Source organism: Peromyscus eremicus, chromosome 12, assembly GCF_949786415.1.
Source record: "Peromyscus eremicus chromosome 12, PerEre_H2_v1, whole genome shotgun sequence".
NCBI lineage: Eukaryota > Metazoa > Chordata > Mammalia > Rodentia > Cricetidae > Peromyscus > Peromyscus eremicus.
The window spans coordinates 45,423,646-45,449,478 of record NC_081428.1 but is presented as its reverse complement, the minus strand read 5'-3'; the positions used below and the strand labels follow the sequence as shown (position 1 = coordinate 45,449,478).

The following is a 25,833-nucleotide window of genomic DNA, read 5'->3' as shown; positions in this document are numbered from 1 at the left end:
AACAAAAAGCAGTCACATTCTTCACCAAAATATTCCAAGACCAGTCTCTAGGCAACACACTAACATTCTTCTCCTCTGAAATTTCTTCATCCAAGCACTCGCAGTTCAAATCACACTCAGCACCACTGTCTTCCATGTTCCTACTAGGATGGCCCATCAAGCCCCACTTAAAGCAGTCCCAAAGTCCATGTTCCTCCAAACAAAAATCATGGCCAGGTCTATTACCAGTCCCTGACACCAATTTTTGTCTCATTTAGGATTTCTATTGCTGTGAAGAGACACTATGACTACAGCAACTCTTATAAAGGAAAACATTCAATTGGGGCTGCCTTATAGTTTCAGCATGCAGTCAGACATGGTGCTGGAGAGGTAACTGAGAGTTCTACATCTTTATCTGCAGGTAACAGGAAGTAAACTGTCCTACACTGGCCATAGCTTGAGCATATTGGAGACCTCAAAGCCTGCTCCCACAGTGCCACACCTCCTCCAACAAGGCCACACCTCGTAATAGTGCCACTGACTATGGGCACTCAAACTCATGAGTCTATGGGAACCATACCTATTCAAATAACCACAGTGATGACAAAGGAAGCCTCATGGAGAGGTGACATTTGAGTCAAGGAGAACAAAAGGAGTCATGCCTGGATGTCTGGTACAATGGCTCCCAGAAGAGACAGCAGGCCACAACCTCTCCCACAGAGGCTCTTTCTTTTTTCCTAACTGATTTTCTTCCTAGCAGTTGACATTATCCAACATAGTCTACATTTCCCTTTATTTGGTTTGTTTCCCCTCACTTGAAAGTATGCTTACTCAGAGGAGGGATTTGTGTCTGTTTTATTCATTGTTCCATCCTTAGCTCTGGAACGTGTGCACAGGAAGTAAATTATTGGGTAGATATTATATTCATTGTGCTTGTACGACTCTGTGAGGCCACAGGAAGTTTCCAGATGTACCTTTCTAACAAAGCAGGGCTATAGGTCTGCATGTGCCATGTGTCAAATAGAGATTCAGGATCTGATTCAAACACTATGAACTGAACATGGGGGGAAAAGCTTATCAGGTCATGTGGAATGGAGTCTCAATGCAGCTGCATGCAGCTTGCTGTCTGGACTTAGAGACACCCATGCAGACCAGACATGCATGTGGGTATGGTTTTGCAATATTGTAGTTTAAGAAGGACAGCTTGGGGTTGGGGATTTAGCTCAGTGGTAGAGCACTTGCCTAGCAAGCCCAAGGCCCTGGGTTCGGTCCTCAGCTCTGAAGGAAAAAAAAAAAAAGGACAGCTTACCTCCTCGGTTTGAATTGGCCTCTCACATTCCCTCAAATCTTAACAGTCCACTTTATGAACTCACATAGTTCAAGTGACTCTCTTCTGGCGAGGGAGTTCTTCCACAGAGATTGCCCTGGTTAGCCCCTAACAGAAAGAGAGTGATATACCCTTTCCTAGTCTATCTCATTCTTTGGGTGGATTTTCCAGTTGGCAAATGTATGGCAGCCTTGTTACCAGTGTGCAGCCTGAGGTCATGGTTTGTTACAGGCGTGAAACCTGCAGAGCAGCCTGGACTCAGTTCCTGCACAATGCAGAGGTCCAGAGGGAAGCCTGAAGGGTGAAGTGTGGCGTGAAAATGCCGATCCGTCATCTACTCCAGGAAGCCATTCTCTGTGGTGTGGCTGGACATCATCTGTAGCAGTGAACTCCTTCCAGCCTCAAGTGGTGTCCTGGAGACCCTGGAGATCCTGGACCCTTTAACCTCCCTGAGAAGCAGGCACAGGCTCTGCGTCCTGGAGCTCCTACACTTGCTGTTTAGCTCCATCCTTTCCCAGAGCTTGCAGAGAACAAAATGAGAGCCAGCAAGTTGCAATAAGAATTGGAAAGCTATTTATACCATCCTTATTTTTTCACACATAGTGTTTGCAGCACTTTCAGAAAGATGCCTTCCTGTGAGAGGCTGAGTGAGAACAATGTGTAAATGAAGTGACTAGGAGAGGCTCAGAGTGGCTATGCCACCAACAGACTGCACAGGATGCTGACTAATTAGACTGGGGACATTTTGACTCTTGTTTTCTGGTTCCACACACACTCCAGGCCACTGAGGATTCTGTTCCTGGTAACAGGTAAGAATAGAAAATATGAAAGAGAAGTATCTCTATGGCCATCTAGATGTAGCCTGTATACCAGACTTAGTCTTTTTTTTTTTTTTTTTTTTTTTTGGTTTTTCAAGACAGGGTTTCTCTGTGTAGCTTTGCGCCTTTCCTGGGACTCACTTGGTAGCCCTGGCTGGCCTCGAACTCACAGAGATCCACCTGGCTCTGCCTCCCAAGTGCTGGGATTAAAGGCATGCGCCACCACCACCCGGCTTGACTTAGTCTTAAATAAACAGTCGGAAAAAAAGATGAGCAGAAATACGTAATTAATGTACCCTTAAAGAAATGACATGATCATTCATGTGCATTTTAACATTATGCCTCCCACCCTTTCCTTTCTAATGGAGTTCCTGATAAAAGAGGGACCCTTGTGCCCATGCTCACACCTAGTAGCCCTATTGCACACAGTAGGTACACACATTGCAGTGTTGGGCACAGAGGCCAGGTGTCACTGCCTAGTCCTCTCACATCACTTATCCAGAAGAAAAGGGACAGTTGTGCAGGCACACACTGTTATACATCCCTTGACAGTACAGGGGCAGGATGTGTGGGTCCTGATTCTGGTTCTTGAGACTGAGTTGTTAGAGATGTCAAAACCCCTTCCCCATGCAGCAGGAGGCATGGTGTTGATAAGCAAGTAGAGCACTTCAAAAGCATCATCTTGGGCTAATTAAGATGAAATGAACTACTTGCATGGCTTTTATTACCAGATAAGTGGTTCTTTTTTTCTAAGATGAGTCTGTCTGACACTTACTTAGAGCATATGGGGCCTATCAAAGCCATCGAGGAGTGAGCCCACGACATGTGTAGCTAAGTAAACAGCCAGAGAAAATGAAAGCTTGCTACTCTATCTTCTGGAGGGTGAGGAAGCCGCCATGATGGAGTGAATTGATGCTTGCTAATAGTGCCTGGGTTTTTCTTTTATTTTCTCATTGATTATTCTTATTGTTTTCTGCTTTAAACACATTCATTATGAAGAAAAAGAAAGCAACAAAGCTATAATTTGGGAGGAGAGGGTATTGTCCCAAAGAATGCATTATTTTCCAACTACATCTCGTCTGTTTCTTCATTGCATAACCTTGGTGTTATGTGCTGTATGGAAGGTGCATTTCTTAATTGCATACAAGAGCCTGCATAATGCTTAGAGTAGAGCCATTCAGCTTGAAATGATTTTCTACCATCAAGTCAGAAACTACCTATTGAGTGCCTACCTGTATAAGGTATTAGGCTAGACCTTGTCATTTGAAAGCTATAATTCATGGGCATCCACATCTCTTCTTTGGTACACATTTAGTTTAATTTTGTTTCTTAGACAGGATTTTGCCACATAGTCCAAACTGGTCTCAAACTCACTGTGATAGCCAAGGCTAGCCTCAGATGTGTAGTTCTCCTGTGTTTTAGTCACTTTTGTAACACGGAGATGAAAATTCCTGAGAGTGGTCAGGATGCAGCTCAGTTCATGGTGGCAAAAGCTTACACAGCATCTTGTTCACAAGGTAACAGAGAAGAATCAGAGAAAACATGGTGAAACATAAGAGTAGGCAGAACCTCCAAGGTCCCACCCCTAGTGACCACCAGTCAGCCAGACTCTGCTAAACGATCCACGGCCTTCAAAACAATGTACAAGCTGGACCTGAGCATTTAAAAATATGAGTTGCTGGGGACCACTCCAGATCCAAATCATATTATCTTGCCTCATAATATAACTCTTTGAGTGCTGTGGTTATTGATCTGCATCCTCATAGTTGGGTCATATTTCTTGATATTTGCAACCGTTTTTTAGAACTATTCAAGGTCAATGCTACATCAGATCAGTCTATCCCTTTCTAACATCAAAATGCCCCTTGTATTGTAAGCAGGGTGTTTTGAGACAACCATTCACAGATATCCCTTTGGGGGGGGGGGGAATCTCAGCTTAAGAGGAACACAAAGATGGGTTTCTTTTCTTAGTGACATTCTCCATTAAGAGTCTGTAGTCATTCCCTGTAAAGGGGACCAAGTGGGACCTCACTTCACAGTAGTTCTAGGACTTCTCCACATTGATACATCTCTCCTTCTTTATGTATTTCTCCAGCTTGGAAATTTGTCTTTCTTTGTTTCTCTGAGGCCAAGAAAAACTGCCATAAAGCAACAAAAGATTAGCAACTTGTACATGTCCTGAAGGAGATGGCAGTTCTGTGAGTCCACTCTCCTGTGTGTCCACTCTCCTGAGAGTCCACTCTCCTGTGTGTCCACTCTCCTGTGTGTCCACTCTCCTGTGTGTCCACTCTCCTGAGAGTCCACTCTCCTGAGAGTCCACTCTCCTGTGTGTCCACTCTCCTCTCCTGTGTGTCCACAGTTCGTATCCACTCTCCTATGAGTCCACTCCCCTGCATGTCCACTCTCCTGTGTGTCCACTCTACTGCGTGTACACTTTCCTATGTGTCCACTCTCCTGTGTCCACTCTCCTGCATGTCCACTCTCCTGCATGTCCACTCTCCTGTGTGTCCACTCTCCTGTGTGTCCACTCTCCTGTGTGTTCACTCTCCTGTGTGTCTACTCTGCTCTCCTGTGTGTCCACTCTCCTGTGTGTTTACTCTCCTCTCCTGTGTGTCCACTGTCCTGTGTGTCCACTCTCCTACAAGTCCACTCTCCTACGAGTCCACTCTCCTGCGTGTCCACTCCCCTGCATGTCCACTCTCCTGTGTGTCCACTCTCTTGTGAGTCCACTCTCCTGTGTGTCCACTCTCCTGTGTCCACTCTCCTACATGTCTACTCTCCTAAGTGTCCACTCTCCTGTGTGTCTACTTTCCTCTCCTGTGTGTTCACTGTCCTGCATGTCCACTTTCCTATGAGTCCACTCTCCTACGAGTCCACTTTCCTTGTGTCCACTCCCCTGCATGTCCACTCCCCTGCATGTCCACTCCCCTGCATGTCCACTCTCCTGTGTGTCCACTTTCCTGTGTGTCCACTCTCCTGTGTGTCCACTCTCCTCTCCTGTGTGTTCTGTGCTGCTTTTCAGCTGTGGCTGCTGCTTCAAGAAGAACACAAACATGGCTTTCTTGTTGAGTCATAAACATGGGCCCACAAGCTATTTACACTTTACAAATATATTCCAAAACATACTATCTTCATATTTAGGTAGAGAGAAACAAATACGGGTTAACTCACTGTACTGAGTAAGCCCTCCAGTAAGGAGATACCACGATGACTTAGTAGTACATGAGATTTATTGAGAGTCCAGTTAGATTGCTTAGTAGGTGAAATGAGTGTTGTACAAGCACACTGACCCAAGTTTGAATCCCTAGGGCCCAAGCAAAAGGCAGCCCAGACTCTTGCTCCTATTTGCCCAGTTCTGGAAGACAGACAGGCTGATCCCAGGCACTCACTAGCCAAGCAATCTAGCTGAAATGGTGAATTTCAGTGTCAATAAGAGACCCTGTTCAAAAGACAGTACAAAAGCAGAGAACATAGCTCAGGGGGTAAAGGTACTTGTCACATGTGCCTGGAGACCAGACTTCTATCCCTGGAATTCACATAAAAGTGGAAAGAGAGAATTTCCTTCACAAAGGAAATCCTCTGACAACCATACGCATGCTGTGATACACGTGCCCACATATGCAGATATCACACACATGCATCTACACACAGTGTTTTAAAGTCTTTTAAAAAGATATGGAGAAGCAACTAAAGAAGATACCCTGACATCAGCATCAACATCCAGTTTCCACGTATGCCTACTTGGGCAGGGAAACATCCATACATAGGATTACACACACATGGAAAGCACACACACATACACACACAGGGAGGGAGGGAGGAAGGGAAGGAGGGAGAGAGAGAGAGAGAGAGAGAGAGAGAGAGAGAGAGAGAGAGAGAGAGAAGTTTTAAGGTAACATCCATGAAAATAAAGTGCAAACAGAAATGATGCAGAGAGATCCTGAGGCTCCAGCGTAGGGCGGACCCAGAACAAAGAAAGTGTGAAAAGAGGGATTGGGTGGAAAGATTCACACACTGGAGAGATGCTCTGAGCTAGTCTCCAGCACAAAAGGTACTGAGAAAAGAGCCCCCTGCTGAGCGGAGTGGGTATGAACTACTCTAGTACTTCTGCATGCCCAATTACTGCCAAGAGGCAGTCTGGGAACTATGTGGCCGCATTGCCAATGCCGTGGCAGGTCCCAAAGGCACTACAGGTGGAAGCTGTCAGGTAACCGCACTTGTCATAGCCAAACGGCAAGTTCTTTTCTGGAAGGGACACAGCACACAACTGTGGGTATCACAGTTGTGTCATACCTCAGATAAAGATGTGACCCTAACATCAATGGCTTTGCCTTCCCAAGTGAGAGGAGCATCATTAATATCAGCAGCCCTGGCAAACTATGATTAGAAATTAATCCTGTATTGACATTAGAGCTTCTTATAAATACACAATTATGAATTTTCAAATTGCATAAGCCAGAGAGGTAGAGGGATAGGCAGTAAAAGTAAAGAATTATTCAAAACATAGCCCTGCCCTCCACTCCCTAGGTTAACCCATATGTCTACTCATGACTCAGTAACTTTAAAATTAATACTTAATTGTTTACCATCAGAATAAACTTTAAGGTGGAATGAGTTTCTGGGTGGTAGAAATAACTTGGCCAAACCTATAAAGGAAGGATATGGGATAAATGTAGGGCTATGAGCCTGGTTCAGTGGGAAGGTTTGCAGAGGGGTGTGGTAGAAAGAGAGCCAGAGATCAAAGAGGAAGATCCAAAATGGAGTTCTTTAATAGTATCTTAAATGTCCATTAAGCAGAAAGGCTTGCTTACTGATTCAGTGCTACTGGGAGACACCGAGACCTTTTAAGATGAAGGGCCTAATGGAAGAAGTCTGGTTAGGTGAGCAAGTGGTTGAAAGGAACATTGGGACTGGAAGACTTCTGTTTCTGTTTCCCAGATGCCAGGGACAAGAGGGTTCCTCTGCCACTTTCTCTCTTAAAGAGCTAGCAGGACCCTGTGTCTCTACCCTCTCTTCCTATCCTAGAGGCAATAGGGTGAGCAGTTTCTCCCCAGTTCTCTCTCACTGTGATGCTCTTGCCTCATCACACACCTAAAAGCAACCAGGCTGATTGATTAAGTCAGAAAATTCCTGAAACTGTGAGAAGTAAATCAATCAAACAATCAATAAATCCATATATAACACAGACCTTTCTTCTTTTAATCTGATGATCTCAGATATTTTGTTACATGCTAACAAACCTTGCTGACACAGAAAACAAGTCCCAAGAAACTGGGTCGTGACTGACTCTGTCCAGTGATGTGATACGGAAACCTTTAGAACTGGTTTGAGGAGGAGGGTCATACAGTTTTGGAGAAGCAGAATAAGCAAGCTTAGAATACTTCTGTTCAGGGATGAGTCCCGTGAGTGTTCAGGAGGCCAGCATGCTGGTAGGAATTTGAAAAATAAGGGTTTTGCTTCCAAGATTTCAGATAAAGTAAGGACTCCTTTGGAAACCGAACTAGAGACCATCCTTGTCATATTCTGGCCAACAATTCACATGACATGTCTCACTGTGATAAATATTCCAGATGCATTTTTCATCCCTGCCCTGCATTTATGGGAGGCTGAGTTTTGAAGGTGAAAGTTAATCTGGCAATGAAAATTTCAAGACGTTGAGGCTGAATGCTTCAGGCAGTGGCAGGAGTACTGTTGGCCACTTTAGCCACGTTTATCATGAGAAATGGGAGCAAAGCAGAGTGGAGATATCTGAACAACACCATTTGGCACAAAAGGAAGTGGGTTCAAAGGTGCTGACAGGGGTAGAGTTGTTAAGGAAATCAATGCTGTTAAAAGGGAGCCAAGCACTTTGCAGCCCGATTGTAAGAAGGATTCCCTAAGAGCATCTGAGGACCTGACAAGCTCTTGCTCATCATGGGGTCAAAGTTGTGGCCATATAAACTTGCTTCTAGACTCTCCTTTGAAAGGTGAGTCTTTGGGCCTCAACTAGCACAGAGATGATGATGATGATGATGATGATGATGATGATGATGATGATGATGATGAAGTAGTTTGCTTGGATTACTTTCCCCTGGAATATGGACATCAGAACACTCAGAAGTGACTACAGTCATGATCATGGTCAAGTGTGCCCTGGTAAAGCTCACCCTGGTGAAAGGCCTGGGTGCCATCCACGTAATACTGCTTTTGCAACATGCTTAATGTCAAAGATATGGAGTCATGAAGGCTTCCACTTAGATTTCAAGTTAAGTTTAGAAAGGCAACAGTAAAGGGTGGAATCAGAGTAGCTGACAGAAGTTGCTGATAGCTTGATGCATGCAGCAGGGAGAACTGAAGCCTTGACATGTACATGTATATATGTGTTTGTGTCTGATAATATTACCGGAGGGATACTGGGAACCTGGTCCTTCCTGAATTCCTTTCTCTCAAGCTCTGTTGGTCCTTTGCTCGTGCATATGTGCTCTCATTTCTTGACTGCCATGAGATGAGACACTTCTATCACATGTTCCCACTATGATGTACACTTCACTTTAGGGCCAAAAAGATCTGGTCAATGAATCATGAATTGCAATCCCTAGAGCTGTGACTCAATATAAACCGGTCACCCTTTAGGATTGTCTCATGTATTTTGAGCCAGTAACACAAGTTTACCAGCAGGTGGAGCCAGTAACAACATGTGAACATCAGGGGTAGATCTGAAATCAGTTCTCAAGTTGCAGTGAATTGGGATATTTTCTCCATTTGGGAAGTTAAGTAGCTTGGAATTCGAATGATCGAAATGGCAACGGCATACAACACGGGGAGGGGTGAATGGCCCTATCTTCTTTCGTGCCATGTCTCTCCTTTCTCAAAATAACATGGGCTCCACAGAGCACAGTTGAGAAAACCTGGCCCACCAGACTCCTTTCCTCTGGCCCAAGTCTGAACTATAATTAAAGCAGTGAGAACAGATGCACCAAAGTCCACAGAACTTACAGAACTGTCCTCAGCCTCTGTTGATGTTCACACAAGGATTCCAGGAAATACGAATTTTCTATAGCTCATTGCTTGAAGCTGAGACTCAGTTAAAAAGTCCAAGTGGTGGGTTCTGAGAGGATGTTTGGCTTCTTCTTTTGCGCATGTGGCTTTTGTAATGACTTACTAATGGATTTTGCCTCTGCTGAGAAAATTATGCTAGGATAACTTGGTTGAGATGGAAGATAGAAGATCACATAGAACCTTAGGGCTTTTGAATTCCAGCTGGTAGGTGGCTGTTACGGACAAACAAAATGACCCTGTTGTTACTCAAAACTACAGTTAATAATTTTTCAAAATTTGGAGCAAGTAGAGTTAAGTATTATAAATCATAACTTTGAGATGAAGTGTGATTTATTTTCAATCCTCACAAAGCTATACCCAGTGTAGAACACAGTATCCTTCAGACGACCCTCACATGCTTATCTCTGTATTTCAGGCAGAGGCAGACAAGGAACATATGAGCAGAATTCAGACTCTGATGGTCGAAGTTCAGCCGAAAACATAAAGCCACAGCAGCAACCCGAAGCAGCAAAAACTTTCAGAGGCAGTTGCAATGTCATGGATTTCCCAGCTGTTGCTGTTGGCTGATACCCTGAGCTAGGCAAGCAGCTTGGCAGAAGGGACCAGGTTGGCATCATGTCTGCCCGTTCTCTGATTTTACTCAAATCAGAACTAAAATTAGAGAGAGAGAGAGAGAGAGAGAGAGAGAGAGAGAGAGAGAGAGAGAGAGAGGACGGAGGGAGGAAGGGAAGGAGAGAGAGATGCAGCTTTTCCATACAGGAAGCCAGAGCACTCTCCCATGACCTTGGGAGTGCAACCAAACACATCTGCAAGACATTTGCCAAGACAAAGTAGGGTTGGCACATTCTGGATATAGTTGTCATACCAGAGTACCCTTGTAATCAAATCTTAGATAAATACACAGTTTGCATTACTTTTTCCAAATTAGCCTGGACACAGCTGTTGACAAAACCACCAGCATTGAAATATAGATGTTATTCTTGATGCCACAGCCTTGTAGATTCATAGACTATAACTAATAATCACCATGGACATGTATATGTGTGTTTGTGTCTGGTGATATTATCTAATAAGGGGTTTTGAATTGATTAAATGATTTGAACTAAAACATCACTATGTCTAATGAATACCTATTGATTCATGTCACTTTTTAAGTTCAGTCCCCTCTTCCCAGAAGGAGAATGAGATATTGAATTAAGGATAAAGCAAGCAGCTGTGGCTGTTACAGAACATGGCAAACCTGTGAACACTAGACGATGACATACAGTTGGTGAAAACTACCAACCACATTCTGAGATCCCAGGAATTAACAGCTGTCAGGATGGACCTTGTGCGTCTGTTACACATGATGGGAGCATAACCAAACTTGATTATTTTCCATTCAGTACTCAAAAGTCTTGATTATTCCTTTCATGCATTCAACTACTTCGTGTCAGAGAAAACAACAACAAAATCTATATAGAGACTGATTTTTTTTTAGTATTTTTTTATTTTTATAAGACACAAAAGTCAATCAATATGTCTTCAAGTATTAGATGCAGCCACATGGGCTGAATGAAGTCAAGGAGAGGGCAGAGACAGCAGAATCTCAAGTCAATAAACTCAAAGCTAAAGCCAAAGAATTTGGAAGAACGTGATAGATAATCAGGGGTTCTAACTTTTGAAATGTGTTGGCCTAGGGCTCAGAACATCCCAAGGACCAGTTTAACAGATTTTGTCTTCTCTTTCTTCTTAAAAAGAACAACAGAGATGAATCCAATGAAAATATTCCTATATTTATAAAATTCATCTCTACCCGGGTAGTACTGAAGTGCTAAGTAATTGAAAAGGAAGCACTTTTTTTTTTTTCAAATGCTTGAGTCCAGGTTGGGCCCTCAGTCCACATGTGTGGACTGTTCAGGAGTCCATGAAGCAAAGATAACTTGTAAAGCACAAATGGATCTGCTGGAAACTCCAAATGAACACTTTCCATGGCACCCAAGAATATAACTTTGTCCGGTATCAATGGAGACCTAGAAGGAAGGTACTTAAAATGGAGGCAATGACTCAGAGCAAAGTGGGGGAGCATTCTGGGTTATAGGTCTCGGCTTTCTATCCCAAATACTCCCCCAAGCACAGAGAATGGGTCTTGTTCCAGCTCTGTGGTTCATTAACTAGCTATTCCGATGCAGAGGGAGAAGCTAATGCCCTCGTTTTCTGGTCAAAGTGAGGACATAACACAGAACTTTGAACTGAATGCCGGGCAGGGCCAGCGGGACCTCAGCTTCTTTACTGAGATTCTCCCCCAGAACCCAGTTTTTAAATGAGATTTGGATTTAAGAAAAGTCAGTTAAAAGACATTGGAAAATGAGTTATTAGCTACTCTTCACAAAAATGGCTGTAAAGCAGTTAGGAGAGTCCCCAGTGCAGATGACACTGGCCTTTCATTTTCTAAAGTTTCCAAAGCCTAGCCTTCTTATTTATGATAAACGGTTTACTAGTAGTCCTACAAGGTAAGTTATAGGATTGCCCATAATAAATATTACCTGAAGAAAGCTTAAATGGTTTTTTTGAAGGAGGTTAGAAGTTGGCTACATAGAAGACGCTGCAGTCTAAGAATGAAAACCTTGAACTCCAGAGAGTTCTCATTGCTGCCTGAACAGCTGTCTCGAGGTTAAGCCCCAATTGGAGAGCTCTAGGGGAGTGGCTTGAATGCTGGCCTCAGTCAGAGAAGGGTTACTCCACTGACTGAGGGTGTCCTGTGCAGAGTCTGCCCAGCAAGACCATATAAAGGATTTGCTAAGGGAGGCGCCTCCTGTGTGCTGCAATTGTACTGGGCTGCAGGAGGTCTCAGGGTCTCCACAATACACCCCTGCATTTCACCTTGTCATGGTTGTGTCCACAAGTGAATAAAAACAAGTGAAGTAGAAATTGCTCCTGGCAGGAGATGAACAGGAAAACCTTGCTGGGCAGTGTGATGACTAATTGCTCCCCATTCACAGAAGAAAAGCCTAAAATCCTTCAACTGTCATAAACACAGGGAAAGGGTTTCCTGATGCAATTGTGTGTCAGGAGCAAACTGGTGAGTGGTTGAAGAATCTTTTCCCCCTGTGGGGAGGGGAGGCAGAGATGGAGAGTGACAGAGCATGTCCTTGGGGTGAGTCACTAGGGCCTGCTCTGCAAGACAGCTAATTGCCTCAATTCCCTGCCTCCCTTTGAAGCCCATGGAGAGCTGCTAAGGCCTGCCTTCCTGTAGAAAGGGCTTCCATGGGTCTGGGGCTGCTCAGAGTCACTGGAATTTCACAGGACACACTGACATACATTCTGTTTTCCAGGTTCCAGAAGAATAAGGAGTTTCTTTTTATAAAGATTAACCAGAGAAGTAACAGGCTGATGCTAATCTGCAAATCAGAACGTCAATTGCATTTGAAAGAAATACTTGAAAAAGCCGTGTTTATTGTAACTTGGAAGGCACTTGAACAAGGTGATTAAAGAAATGTAAAAATTAAACGGAATGCTTTCATAGTGACTAGAGGTTTTTGATCTTCAAATGAAAGTAAACTTCCTTCTAACATTTAACACAAAAGATCAAAAAGATACAAGAACTACTTAAACTCAGATGTTAGGAGGATAACTCTTTTAATCCCTATTGCCTTTAATATATAATATATGAATAAGAATCATAGAAGACATCTTTGGGCTAATTGTGTTCCATGGGGCCTAGGGCAGGGCAGGTTGGTAAGCAGTTACCGAAGTTAGCTGACTCTGCTCAACCGCTGCCTTCATCCATTACTCTATTTTTAGCTCTGGTGGCTAAGCACTATGATGCAGACATTGCCCCAGTTAGGCATGTCAAATGTGCAATTAAGACCTTCCTAAATGACACACGTGGAGGCTCCTGTGGCCTTGAACTGCTAAGGTAAACTCTTTCACTTAGGACAGTGGCGAGCCCTATGTAGGCTCTCTATTGCTAGAGCATTGCTAAACAGAAGGGACACATCCTAGAATTCCTCCCTTCAGGGTTCTACGTGGGAGCTGGCCACCAGAAAAATTCACAACTGATTAGGCAAATGTGCAGGAGCAGATGTTCATTTCTTACTCAGAAGGTCAGTAAATGGCACTGTGATCGCTCACACAGTATAACCAGAGGCCAGAAACTTGAGCTGGCAAAGATCAGTGACTACTGTCAAGATTGATGGCTTCTGCTACAACCTGCCAGTTTCCTTCAGCTTTGCTGAGTCCAAGACAGACAGGTTTGCAGCGCCACAGCACCCAGACCCTGCCAAGCACTCCTGGCCTTGTCCTGGAGGTCATAAATAATGGACAGGGGGTCTGGTATGCTCCTTATTGACTGTCCCCATTCTAACTCCATGTCTCACTCCATGGCCATTGCTTAGCTGACCTATAGTCACGTTAGATGTGGCACCCACAGCTGTGTATGGCTGATCTCAACTTGAGATCCTATTCTCTATCATTCTCAAGAGTTCTGCCGATATACCCAGTCCCACTCACACTGGAGGCTCTGAGATTAATTCAGGGGCTTAGCACTGTCAGAAAACAAAAAGGCCAGCCTTTTCTAACAACTTCCATGTGTGGGGCTTTGGTCTCTAGATTTGTGTCTCTCATCACTGCACAGGGACCATGGTAGTTCTCAGACTTCTCTCCCAATACAATATCTGTGTCTTTTTAACATTTAAAAAAGAAATGCCTGCCTAGACTCCCACAGGAGTAATATTACTCCTGCCTCATTAACTAGATTTTGCCACGTTCCTCTGCTGAGCCAATTTTGAGGCAAGACAGCAATGGCCAGGGTTGGCCTAGACAGGTCCAAGTTGATATCCTCTTGAATGTCAGGGCTACTCCAAGCACGGGATATGGAATTATAGTTTTGAGCTATGGGGATGGGGCGTCTAGGAAGCCAAGGAAGGAATCTGGAAGTAAGAACTGAAGCAAGGAACACAAAGGAACTCTGTTTACTTACTGGCTTGCTTTCCCTGGCTTGCTCAGCTACCATTCTTAAATAGTCCAAGCCCACCTGCCTAGAAATAGCCATGCCCAAAGTGGGCTGGACTTCCTATGTCAATGAACAATCAGGGAAATGGTCCCACAAACATGCCCATTGGCCACTCTTGTGGAGGTAATCCTTAATTGAACTTCCTCTTCCCAGATGTGTCAACCAAACCAGCAAGATTAGCCGTTAGGTTACAATGGGTACGAGCAGCTTTGTCTTCAAGATGTTCTGGAGGCTGTGGGGACTCCTACAGGGAAGATTTTATTCTAGAGAATAACCATTTGAGTTCTTTCACTCTGGGAGGGGTAGGTCTCTATCCATTTGGAAGCAGAGACCTCTATCCATCTTGAGAAAGCATCATGAAACATCAAAAGATGTTCATATTCTTTACAGGTATACATTTGAGTAAAACTGAATTGTTCATCTTTTCTCCAGACTCTGTCTATCCTTTTATACTGCATTAAAGAAAAGTAGTGGATGATTTCTACCTCAAAAGTAAAATATGGAGACAGAATAGACAGGCTTTTGCCTTTCACCTCTTTTTTTTTTTGGTGTAGACTTTTTTGTTTTGGTTTGTTTTTATAAAAACAAGTGAGTAGGACAGTTCATGTCTGAATGTGAAGGTAACATGAGTTATGAGGTTCCTTAATAATTTTTTTGTTTGTGCAATAGAATTTTATGTTCCCCTGAGTCCACCAGGCATTTTCAGTCAGTTTATATCCTTGCTGTGTGGCCCATTTTCTCCCATTCCTATGTAAGATGTGCTTAAGTTTTATTTTGGGACAGTTATCAAAGCCATTTTTGTCCTTTCTTCTACCAGCTTTGCTACTTAGCTGTCATAGCTTGTAAGTGTCCTAATTATCTGCATGCTGGAGAGTGGAGGAAAAAGTCAGCCAAGGGTGTTGGAAATGTCCCCTAACTTTTAGATGAGGACTCCCAATGTTATGCCTTGTTCTTAGGGCACATATGGGGCAAGGTGAGCGTGGCAACAATGACTCCTTCAGCTTGGGGGCATTTCCAACAGTGTTTTAGTAAGTTCATTTAATAAGGGTCCTACTTGTCAAATAAAGCATTGAGTGAAGCCTCATTCACATTTTTACTGTCATATCAAAAGTTATCCAAGGCACCTTAGTGGTTATTTGCACACTCATTGTCCTAACTTTCAATAGGGAACCTAGGACAGCTTTAGTCCTTATGAGTATCCATCATTGTGTCTGAAGGTCTGTCCTCCCCTCAGAGGGACAGTCTTTTTTTTTTTTTTTTTTTTTTTTTTTTTTTTTTTTTTTTTTTGGCAGAATGGGGAAAGCCACATTTTCTTAGAAGTCTGTTGAGTGTAGTTCTATTCCAGTGTCTGGGTTTCCCATAGCTATGGGAAGCATTACCCTTTAAAAACTTCTGCCTGGGGTTTCTCTGCAGTAGCAGGTACTTTATTAGTCTGGTGAAATAAATATTTCCCATGGCTGAGGCTATCAATCTGGCTTGTTCTTTAGCCTGTGATTACTTCCCTGGGGCATATGGAATGTCTCTGTTTGATCTCTGCTGCTAAGAATCGGAGTATCTGGAGTGCCCCTGCATCCCTTTGCAGCTCCCTCGTAATGTCTAGGCAGACTGACTCAAGAAATGAGTGCCCAGCAAAACTCTGACACTTGGGATTTTTAATTAACATTAATTATAGTAAACCTAACCATGTGTCTATCTAATCTTGGAGTTTTACAATTTCATAAACCCTTTTTGTGACTTGACTTGGACCTTCAGTGTGAGCAAGTGTCCAGTTTTGTCTTCACTTTTTTTTCTATTTCCCTTCTGGAACAATCCTTTACTTAGGTCAAAACTACCATGTAAAATCCATTCTCATCTAAAACCATTGCCTTCTCACCTTTAACCTTACTTACCAAAAATATACTTTACCTGTAACTCTATACTTATCTTTCTGGATGGTTCCTTATCTACTTTATGTGTCTTTAGAAAATTTGTTTTTTTCTTAATAAAAAGTCTATATGACAATGAAAACACAGAAAGCTACACCTCAAACATAGATAACACACACTAACACTCCTAGAGATCTTTCTATCCGACCTCTAATAAAAGAGAGACTAAAGTCTGTCGTCTCTGATTCATTTTGTGTTCGTCTCCTTCCATTGAAGGGTATCTGGTTAACTCTGCATGTAAGCATGATGAACCATGAGGCCAAGCCATTGCTTTCAATATATTGTAAAAGAGAACTGAATCTCAATTATATTTAAACATATTAGTATCAAGTCCATGTAATAACATTTGTAAGACTCAAATCACACTGAGCAGGCAGCAATGATTTTGTCTTAAAAATGACCATTTTTTTTTTAAATCTAAAAGTGGTCAAGATAAGGTCTTAAGAAAAAAATCTGGTTTTTGTTTTTGTCCCCCCCCCCCAAAAAAAAATAAAGCTGTAGCAAGCAAGTGGGGGAAGAACGTATAAGTGGACAGGCAATAATAGCTCCTATTTCTTGATGCCATATGGCAAATTTAAAAACCACCATAGAGCATGGAATATGGCTCAGCAGGTAAGGGTGCTTGCTGCCAAGCCTGAAAACTTGAGTTCAATGCCTGAGACTCACATGATAGAAAGAGAGAAATCAACTCCCTTCAGAAAGCTGTTCTCTGACCTCCACACATGCACTGTGGCACATGCCTGCCTGCTCCACAAAACAAATAAATTAACATAGTGAAAACCACCCTTAAAACATTTACCTTTACATATATATATGTACATCTCAAGTGAGGCATGCCAAGAATAGTAATTTTATTTTTTTATTTTTTTTTAAGAAGCATAAATATTTACTTGTCACAAAGGAGTTTGTGTACAGTGTTGAAAATCTACTTCTTCTTAAATTCACATTTGCACTTCACCTTTCTGGGCTGGAGAGACGGCTCAGCCATTAAAGGCTACGCTCACAACCAAAAATATAAGAAGAATAATTTTATCATAAAGTAAGTTAAAATACAAAAAGGAAGATTTAACTGTCACAGGTTTTACTACTCAAGTTTCAGCAATTTTGGAGGCAGACTGAGTTTTGGCCCAGGCCAAAATCATACCTAAAAACAATTATGTGGGAGCAATTATGAACATATATGACAGAATGACATTAAATCAGCATGTGCAATTAGTTAAATAGAGTAGAAAGTTTGCATCTCTACATCTTTGAGGTGTAAGAAAGAGTCCCAGTGAAAGCCGTGGGGGTCAAGAGGTGAAGCTTGTTAAGTAGATTTAGGTTAATATCTTTTCCTGTTCAGGAGATAAAAGGCAGAGGGAAGGGCAGCTCGGGTAACCTTAATATTGTCAAGAGCTCAATTAGCCCGTTGAGAAACACCCCCTTCCTTAGGTAACCTCTCTGATCCTACCACAGTTAACAGATTTCTTAGTATAATTTTCATCCCTGTGAGGAGTCTTCAAATAATCTGTGGCATCTCCCAGGGTTCTGTAATCCCAAACGGCGAATTCATGATCTGAGTGTGTCTGTGCTGTGGGAAGATGGTCAACAAGGTCTGAGCGAATCACTCCTTTGCATGTCACCTAGATCATCTTACCCCTTAGAAATACAACAAGCCATCAGAACCAAGTAAAGCTCTCTCCACTGTGAAAGGGGATTCCTGTAAAGAAGCTGCGTCTGCAAAGGCTGACTGAATGACCAGAGAACCGGGGAGTTTGCCATGAGACTGCATCTCCTAGTAAAGTCAGAAGGTACCCATAAAGTCTCACCAACATGGCTGCTTACACATAAGCTGAACAAGGGTGACACCAATAGACGTGGCCAATAGAAGTGGGTATGAGAAAGACCAGGAGGCCTCAACCCTACACAAAGGACAACAGGCGACTAAGGAACGCTGAAAGTGGGAGAAATAGTCTCCTCCAGGGACGAGTAAACCAATTGTTTATCCAGTACCAAATGGTCAGCCCTGAAAACATACATACATGTAACATTATACAGACTGGGCAGGCTGTATTTAACAATATATATGCATATACGCATACCTCTGTAATAACAAACAATGAAAAAGAGGTCATGGGTTTGAAAGAGAGCAAGGTGGGGGTTACAGGAGGATTTGAAAAGAGAGAAAGAAAAGGGGGAAATGACATAATTCTAATTTCAAAATTTAAAAACGCACACCTTCGATGCCTGTGGAGAATTTGGAATGTTGGAAGTCCAGAGCCCTGCCGTTTTCTGTCCAGGGAACAGGTTCTGCAGCAACTTTCACAAGACTGGCATGCAAGCCCTTGCTATAGGGATCTCTCAGGTTATTTCTTTCTGCTTGGGTGAAACAAAATGTCTCTTCTGAGGCTCTACAAAAGGCTCAAGTGGCTAGGCCCATCGGGGAAGAGGCTTGTCCCACCAACGGCTCTGCTCTCTTTTTCCATATTGCCCTTAGTGTTTGAAATGGGCGGTCTTTCTCGTGGACCTCATGTTTCCGGAAGTGTCTTACCCCCCGGGAGACTAAATGCATGCTTTTGCTGCTAGCACTGCATATGGTAAACAAGCAGGAACACAACTGAGAGGTGGGAGAGTGGGGTGACGCAGAGAAACATTAGGGACACATGGAGCAAATTCAACAAGAAGTCCTGAAGAGGCTGAGGATACGTAGAGACATGGGAGGCCCCAGCAGCTCGGGGGAGCCCAGGGAGCTATCAGGATTCAGTAGAGTAAGTCTGGACTGGACAGCCCCAGACCCAGGGCTGCTGTATCACATTCGTGGCACATTTATCACATCTGAGCCAGCCGGTCAGATTCCCAATACCAGGGTTGCCTGGCATCACTCTATTTTCTCTAAGTTGATTATTAAAATGAAGGCAACAGATCAAGCCAGTCAGGCTCTACATTCTCTCCCTGCAGAACAGTTACATGGAACTCTTAACCTGTTAGAAGACTGATGGACAATATGGCAACTGCGCCAGAAGTCTTCCTCAAATTGTCTTCATGGCTATCCATCAGCAACTATGGCAGCCTGGTGTTGCCAGTTGTAACTCCCACCAGACAGGTCAGTCCTAGTGATGGTAAGATCTCCTTCCCTAAGTAGTCTTGGAGATGCTGGCATATGTACTCTCCAGGATCCTGTAACTCATCATCCTAAGGCTAATCAGTTATGCTCAAACAGTCATTACCAAAGACTAGGGAATAATACTGGATCACATTGGTTGTCTTGTTTCCAGGGCATGCATGGCTCTTTACAGTTCCACTAAGGATAGTCCTGCTCCCACCTGCTCTCATCAGATCTTGAAGCAGCCTCTAATCATACAGGCCTGCTGAGCTCGTGGTGGAAATGCACAGTAACCTCCTAGCCTGGCTGCAACAGTGATGTTCATTAATAAGACAATTACATCCTAAGTGGAGCTCATCGTTTGCACACAGGTACCCATCGTCTTATTGAAGGTAGAAGATCAGTGACTAATGTTTACATCCTAAAGAGTCAATACAGTTCTAGATGTCTTTGGTTGGTGTTGCTGTTCAATGAGTAATTTATAAAGAAAATAAATTTAATTATTATAATTCTATAAGCTAAGAATTCCAGTATTAAGGTGTTATCATCCAGTTAGAGCCTTTTTGGCATAACATCCCTTGGCAAAAGTTTGAAAGTCTAGAGAGGTCAAGAGAAAGAGAGTGTACTTTCAGAACAAATAATTTTCCAGTTTGTTTCCAGTTTCCAGGAACAAACCTGCTTCCATAATGTTGGTAAAGTCCTCAACACCATTACATAACAACGTTTCCAATACATGAGCTTTAGGGCCACATTCAAACCCATGCACGGGAAGTAAACGACTGTCTTCACAACAGTGAGATTGTCAAATCTGACAAGCCATCTCCTGGAATGGCAGTGAGCGAAGGTGGGATGAAGTCAGTCAAGTAAATCTTCAGATAAATGGAGTAAGTCAAGTAGAGGATTTCTTCTATAAGTCAAGTACAGGATTTCACTTGCTGGCTGCCTTTTCTGAAGGGGACTAGAAGCAAGAAAATGAATCAGTTTCTGTTGTTCAAGCCAGAGTAACCACTTTTTATCTTAAACACTTAATGGTATTAGTGAGTTTTGTAGGAAAAGTGGGGATGATGAGGTTCAAGCTATCACTTATATCTGTGATCATAGATCCATGAGACATTATAAAATGAATAGTGACACAGCCTAAGTCATGTCAGTGTCAACTTTAATCTTCCTTCTAGATGTTCCTGAGTTTTAAAAGTTTTAAAAACAAGCCTAACCCAGTTCTATCCCTTACTTATATTCAGATTTGAGGAACACACAAAACTGTAAAAACTGATGCACCAAAGTGAACCAAACTATACATTGTGTGTGAAGTACTAGTCATCCAGGGACCTAGAAATATCTGGAAAGTATGGACAGCCAGACATCTGGATCCAGAAGAAAGCCGTGGTCTACTTGCCACATGGTCTTTTTTTTTTTTTTTTTAGTTTTTTGAGACAGGGTTTCTCTGTGTAGCTTTGCGCCTTTCCTGAAACTCACTTGGTAGCCCAGGCTGGCCTCGAACTCACAGAGATCCACCTGGCTCTGCCTCCCACATGGTCTATTTTTATACAAGTCTGTTCCTTCCTGTTTTGGCACAATCCCACATTTATCAGAAGGACAATCACACTGAGCATACTCTGGTGAGTGTCCAGGTGAACAGTACCACTGGATATGTTCGCAAATAAGAGCAAGAGACCAAGAAGAGCTAGTTAAATAGGAAGATCTTGTACTTTGAGAAAAGCCTAGTTGTATTTTTTTCATCATATTATCCTGCAATTTCTCTTGCCTCTTCCTACCTGCAAGACATGTACGATGATGATATCTAAGTTAGTAAAAAATTCAGTTCCCTTGTTGGTGGTGGTAGAGATGGTTTTATATTGTTTTCTTTTGAGACAGCATCTTGCTACACAACTCAGGCTGGCCTCAATCTCCTGAGCTTCCTATGTCTACCTCATGAGTGTTGGGATTTTCGGGTTCAGTTCCACAAGTCCCTTCCTTCCTTCTTTCCTTCCTTCCTTTCATATTACCTTTGCATCAGGAATGGTTTGATGAAGAAGATGATGCCTTGTGTCCATTGGAGTTATCAACATCCTTGACACTCTCATCAATAGAGACAGTGCACATTTCTATAAGAAAGAGAGAACAAAATAAAATTCTGTTTGTAAGAATTCACATTCTCGCCTTTTCCTCTTTTGTAATCATGAGAGTCACCTTGGTTACTTCTGTTTCCCCATCTTATTCCAACAAACAATATTAGAAATGCATTCACTGTAGAAATATGGCATCCAAAGTAGCAATACGTTTCTATGATTGATTCAAGGGCTCCAAAGGGGAGAATAAATACAAGTCAACCAATCAGCAATTCTTGGCTCATTACAGCTGTTGGCCAGGTTTCCACCAACCACTAACAAAGGAAATGTCCTGGCCAAAGAAGGGCTGAGAGTGGCCGTTAGGGGACTAGAATGGAATGCTGTTTGTCAGGGAAGCCCTTCTTTCTCAGCCTTGCTAAAAACTCTGGACCATCTGAACATAGCCTAGAGTAAGGGCATTTTGAACAATAGAAAACTGACTTAAAAATCAAAGCATATGATCCACAGCATATTAAACAACAACCAGGAACCTGGAGACAGGTTAGATTTTATGGGATTTCCTATAAGAGCTCCAAATATGTTTTCATTACATCTAACTACAGAAGTGTAATGATGTTTTTCTGTCAGCTTAGCGGGTGCACATGAATTTATTGATATTTAACCATTGCTGCAGCCTCAATATGTAGGTTTAAATTAAGTCTCTGTTGTTCTATTTACCAACAAAGACTCAGAAGTCAGATGTGGGGGTAAAAACCTGCTAAATCAGAGAAGCTGAGAAGCAACCAGCTGACCTTGCTTTTTGCCAGAGACACAGCAAGAGACTCATCCCAAAAGCAAAAATAGCACCAAACTCTAGTCCTGCCCTTTCCTTCCTTTTTATCTTCTCTATGCAAATTCCCGGTTTCTCTGTGGCTAATTCCACTCAGCTAGTCGCTGGCTACGTCCCCCAATCCAAGGTTAACTTTATTAACAGTCTTGGAGTGTCACAGTGAAATCAAATATCACACAATAGTATAGAACATTTTCTCTTCATAACCAAGAGGAATACACTCTGACCTGAATTGTGCTCCGTTACTTCATCAGAACCATGATGCACTTCTTCCTCTGATAGGGGAACCTGGATGTATTGGTCTCCTTCATCAGAGAATCTGTTTCTTCTGGTTCCTAGTTTGGTTGGAGGTCAGAGATAAGAATGAGTTAAGTAAGTGTTCATCCCCCAGCTCCTTCTCTAGAGACTGTTCTTTGGCTGTGTCTTCTCACTCCATATGGGAGTGATTTATTGTGACTCTCCATTCTAGGATTGGGGAACTCTTCTCTCTCCTTGCCACCTCAAGTATAAGTTTGGTTCTGATTCAGATGTGAATAGCTGGGGGTTGAGGGTTGAATGAATTATCTTCTATGCTAACTTTGTAAGTTCTGAGTGTTCTGTGTGTTTTTCTATAGATATGTAAGTGGGCAGACTGCCAGGGTAGACGCTGTCATTGTTAAACAGTATGTGACATTGTTAAACCCCATGTCCTGTAATTTGAATTTAATCCAACCAGAGGATCATTATCTTAGCCCAGAAGATAAATCTGGAAATAAGTTAGACTACCTCTGACTATTTCTAGTCAAATAAATGGCAAGGAGGCCAGGCTGCCTATGAGACTGAATGATTACAAGGTCAAATTGATGAAATGATCCCATGATGTCACCCTGGAAACCTCATTCTCAATAATGTTTTTTCAATAACCCAAATTCTCTCCTTGCAAGAAACACGGATGGGACCTAAGAGTTTTCTGAACCTTCAGGATACCCAGGGCTTTCTTGAGGGCAGGATGAAGTGTGGAAGTTATTTTAGGTGTACAGTGTTGCTGTAGACACTCGTGGGCAGAAAGAAAGCACACAGTCACACAGACCTGCTTCCTGAGCCTGCTCCATACTTGAACTCCTTCCTGGATTCACATTTCCTGGAATGTGGAAATAAGATAATTCCTAGTTTGTATAGATTCCTTCCGGGTCAAGTTCTGATCACTAATGTACATTTCAATGCAGAAGTCTAAGGACTGGTGACCACAACATCTTAAGGCATTGTTTTAAATGATTGTTGGACAATACAAGTTTGTTTCACAGAAATTAAGAAAAATGTGTTTGATGTGTCAAGGATTTTTTAAAAAATGACTCAAGATTATAGCAATTTTTGAAATCACTGAACATAGGATGAAATCTGTGCAACAGACAACAAAGCCTGGGGACAGGAAGGAATTACCTGCAGGAAGTGGGAGGATGGGGAAGTCCATGATCTAATCACTGCAAAGACAACTTTTTAAAGCTTAGATTTATTTCCTTTTAGCTAGGTTTCAGTACAAGATGATCAGATCATCCTTTTATTGTTTTAAATAATGTTTTGAATTTTTTTGTAAAAGGGCACCTATGATTTTCAATTAATAAAACCATCTTCCCTACTAGCGATTAAAATAGTAAAAACATGGGAATATTAAGAGTAAGCTACAATGATTGTGCTTATGTATACCTTAATGTGCCTCTGACTACTTGCTTGGAACAAATTTTAAGAAGCAGAATATTAGGTCAAAATGCAGAAGAATGTTAATGCATTTTGACAAGTTGTAGAATGACTTGCAGAAAAATAACATATTTACATCTGCAGCCAGTAGTCTAAGTGAGCACTTCCCTGCATCATTAATACTGAGAGCATGGAACACCCATGAGCAAAGCCAAATTCTCCATATTACCTTCAGAGTCATTGGAACATCTTCTCATTATATAGCACCATGTTACTAGCACCATCGGAAGCAGCAAAATTGTTAACGAAACTCTATGATCTCTTTTCCATATAACTCTTTCTTGACTGGGTGCTAAATAAAACAAAGTAACAAAGGCTGTGAGCTGAAGGAAACTAAACAAGTGAAATAAATGTGAGTAGGTTAGTAGGTTAGTGCCAGTACAGCATGTTTACTATTTTTAAGATTGGTTATAGCTGCAAAGGGGAAAGAATTAATATGGAGAACATTTCACAGAGTGAAAAAGCTCTCAAAAAATATTTCAAAAGGTAATAGTATAAATAAACTGTTGTGGAATATTACTTTAACTGTGTAAAGATGTGTCACATTTGTTTATGCTGCATTTGTTTAATGATGTAAAGATGTGTGTTTAATTATGTAAAGATGTGTTGCATTTGCTTCACCTTGCCTGCCTAAGGCTCCTGATTGGTCTGATAAAGAGCTAAATGGCCAATAGCTAAACCGAGAAAGATTAAGTAGGGCTGGTGGACAGAGAGAAAAAGTAGGAAGATATATCCAGGCTCAAGTAGAGAAGAGAGAAGAAGGGGAGAAGAGAATGAGGAGAAAAAGGGACATGCCAGGGGCTAGAACCCAGGCAGCCACCAGCCAGCCAGACATAGCAACAGCAGGGAAAGTAAGATATACAGAAAGAAAGAAGGTTAAAAAGTCTCAAGGCAAAATGTAGATAAAGAGAAACAGGTTAAGTTAAAAGAGCTAGCCAGAAATGAGCCTAAGCTAGGCTGAGCATTCATAACTAATAAGAAGTCTCCTTGTCATAATTTGGGAGCTGGTTGGTGGCCCCAAAGAAAAAGCCTGGTACAATAAACCATTAGTATAAACATGTCTATTCTCAGCTTCTGTGTTACAAAAAGTTATGGTCAGTATAATGTCAACCAATTTGGGTCTAGGTAAAGGTGAAAATTAGGAGAGAAAAGAGTCTGGAAAGTCAAAGATCAAGGACTCAACCCTGCATTTAATTTTCTATTATTTTAGATTATATCAGGAAATTAACATATTTTTAACAAAGGATTGATTAAGAATGGAAACCTGCCTATAGTTCTCCTCAGACCCCAGGCAAGAAAACTTTCCACACTGGTCTGGAGTAGACACTTCTAAGGGAGCAGAGATAGGATGTTCCTGGTGATGAAATAAAGGCCTGGGGCAATCATAGTTTGTACTCTTCGGGAATACCTGAAGGAACCTGGACTTCCCACATGCTGGCCTAGACTAGGATTATTGTAATTACTATAAAGGAAGCACAATTAGTAAAGGGAAGAACTTGGGGGTTTGGATTACTAAAGTCAGACCCAACTGATCTTACAATCCATATCTTGCCAAATAGTAGGAGGCATTGGAGCACAAAGGCAGATGTAGGGTAGAAATAATGTTTATTAATTGTTCTTTAAAATGATTATCTCTATTTGTATGTCACACAGAAATTGCTCTGAAGATACTGTTATTACTCACAACAGTCTGCATTCTAACAAAGAAAATATTAATCTCTCTAGTTTGTTGCTAATTCTGAATATCTGCCTCTTGTGAGAAAGAAGAGGTTAGGTAGAGAGGGCAAGCTTACTTTCTAATGTGTATCCAGATGTATGTATTCCCTTCTGAAAATAACCCTGCACAGTACAACTACTTCACATTTTGTCTGTGAGCCCCAGTCCCTGGCAGAGTGAAGAGATAGCCACAATGTCACATATCAACTCAGAAAAACAATTTAGAAAAGATGCTTAGGTCCATTCGGTTCAATGAAGTTTTCACTGGGCAGATCTAAATACTAGGAATACCAAGTGGATTTCTTGTGTGTACGCTGTGGCAT

The 25,833-nt window shown here is 42.1% G+C and overlaps 1 long non-coding RNA gene across 1 annotated transcript; it reads right to left on the bottom strand.

Moving 5' to 3' along the window:
• Positions 1 to 18,617: 18,617 nt before the first annotated feature.
• LOC131922518 (uncharacterized) lies at positions 18,618 to 22,415 on the bottom strand. Its single transcript, XR_009382301.1, has 3 exons — positions 22,288 to 22,415; positions 21,169 to 21,267; positions 18,618 to 20,120 (listed from the first exon to the last, which is right to left on the bottom strand). It is a non-coding gene; the product is annotated as an uncharacterized LOC131922518 (long non-coding RNA).
• Between the last annotated feature and the right edge of the window lie 3,418 nt (positions 22,416 to 25,833).